This window comes from Trichechus manatus, unplaced genomic scaffold, assembly GCF_000243295.1.
Source record: "Trichechus manatus latirostris isolate Lorelei unplaced genomic scaffold, TriManLat1.0 scaffold00093, whole genome shotgun sequence".
Lineage (NCBI taxonomy): Eukaryota > Metazoa > Chordata > Mammalia > Sirenia > Trichechidae > Trichechus > Trichechus manatus.
This window is the reverse complement of record NW_004444029.1, coordinates 2,458,056-2,460,671: the sequence shown is the minus strand read 5'-3', so window position 1 is coordinate 2,460,671 and position 2,616 is coordinate 2,458,056.

The window sequence follows — 2,616 nt, the reverse complement described above, 5'->3', positions numbered from 1 at the left end:
TGAAGCATATTTCTTTGTATAAAATAAAGTACGTTATTGGATACACAATTGCCTAGAGTCGGGAGACAATGTGTTTCTCTTCATATCCCTCTCTCACAGAACATACCATTCAAAATAATTGATGTAAGTATAAAGAAGTGTCTTTTTGTGCTACTAAAATTTCCATTACTTACTTTGATTTGTCCCCAAATGACTCCGTCTAACCAATTGTGTATTTTTTACAGCTTTTAGAGTGAATTGTTACTTCCTTCCATTTTTCAAAAATGTGCTCTATTTCCAGCTATTCTTTTCTCAATGTAAATTCTTCCATTTACTGCGATTTTAGATTTTTAATTTTCACTGTCTCAATAACTCATAATATATATATTCTAACTTTCTCCTAAACTGATCAGATTGTGTCCTGATTTCTTGAGAATTAATTCAGATGATTTCTTCTTTGGATATTTACAAAACTATTGTAATGAGTATATACCACTTGAGAACTTGTTTTCCAAGGCCATTCATGCTTAGAGGCCAGCAAAGAATATAGCAAATTCAGCCAGTTTTATGACTGGGTCTCAGAATCTCATTTGCTACAAATAACTCACATTTCTCCTCGTGGCCCTGCATTCTTTGGTCAGAGAGCTCCATCGAGAAAACATGTAGTGCCACACTTGAATGCTCCACTTTCTGGTGATCGGCTCATGTTTTTGGTCATCTTCTGAGCTAAAATAAATGCCTTTCCTGTACTTAGCCCACCGGAGGGCTGGAGCATTATTCTAAATTTAGGATTGTAGAGTTCTGCACATCAATCAGAAAGGGAACTTCACAGTTTTCTCCACAAGATCCAAGGGTCATCCTGAAAATACCCAGTGTATTCACTTCTTAGGGCTTTAATAACAAAATACCAAATAGCAGGTGTCCTAAAAGAGCATACTTTTATCTTCTCGCAGCTCTGGAGACCAGCAGTACAAAATCACGGTATTGGCAGGGCCACGGTCCATCTAACGCTTGCAGGGGAGATCTCTCCTGGTCTCTTCTGGTTTTTGGTGACCCCACGTATTCCTTGGCTTGTGGGAACATCCCTCATCTCTCTGCCTGCCTCTTCACATGGTGTCTTCCCTTTGTGTCTGCCTGTGTCCCTGTTTCTTCTGCTCCTCTTATGAGGACAGCAGTCATATTGGGTCAGGGCTCACCCTAATGACCTGATGTTACCTAATGACAGCTGCGCAGACCCTATTTCCAAACAAGGTCACATTCACAGGGCAGGGGTTAGGACTTCACCGTTTCCTTTTAGAGGACACGATTAAACCCATAACACCCTCACCTTCTAATATTACGATATTACTTGTGACTATTGATCCGCTATACACAGTTGAGAATTTTAACCCCAACGTATTTATTGTCAACTTAATGGTAAATTTTAAACTATCTGAGCTCATTGAAGATGACCTGGGTGACTACATTTTTATTATATACCTAAAAAAACACCATGGATGCTATCAATTACAGAGTTTTGGTCAGTAGTATATGAGTTTGTCCAGAAATAGAAAGTACAAATTGGTTAAGAAATATGTACAGATAGACAGAATTATCCTGGTTTGTAAGAAGAGTGTATAATATGTGATGTGTTTTGAGAAAACAAAGCTGCTGTGCCCCAGAAGGTAAATACAGTCAGCATGTCATTTTTCTGAAATGTGCATTACAGGACCTCTTATGTTTGGTTACAAGAGTTTATCGTCATACTAGATGATGTAAGAATCAGTGGAGATCGCTTTTAAATGTCGCTGTAGACCAGCAGCATCACAATCACCTGGGTACAAGCTGGAAGGGAAAACCGTTAGGCCTCACCGCAGACCCACCAAGTCAGAAGGTTTGGGATGGGGCCCTGCACACTATGGTTAACAAGCCCTCCAGGTGATTTTTATGTGCGCCTGTCTTAATCTGGGTTCTCTAGAGGAACAAAACTAGTGAGACATACATACACATATGTACATACATAGATTTACTTCAGCGAAATGGCTTATGCAGTTGTGGGAGCTGGCAAGTCACAAACCCATAGTCCAGGTGGCAGGTTGGCTCATGGGATTGCAAGGACTGGCAAATCAAAAATCTGCAGGTCAGACAGCAGGCTGAAGACGTCTGACTTCTGCAGGCTAACATCCCAGGAACCAAAGGTCAGGTGACAAGAAGAGTATGGGAGGTGGGGGGGGGGAGAGAGAGAGAGGAGATCACATCATGGAAGATGATTACATTATATTATGTTATGGAAGCGCACCCAGTCCAGTGTCTGCCAAACCAGTGAGAATCACAGTGGAGCCCAGTTGATGAATGATGTTAACCATTGCAGAATCCAAGGAAAACCACTGTCCTAGACCTTCTAAAGCACAGTTTTGAGGTGGATCCTATGCACTGCCAAACATGAGAAAGATTGAGGCTCACAGTGTTGATTGTGGATCCAAGTAAAATGAAATCCTTGACAACTTCATATTTTCTCTGTGTACCATGATGTTGCTTATTGGTCCAGTCATGAGGATTTTCGATTTCTTTATGTTGAGGTATAATCCATACTGAAGGCTGTGGTCTTTGATCTTCATCAGTAAGTGCTTCAAGTCCACTTTCAGCAAGCAAGGTTGT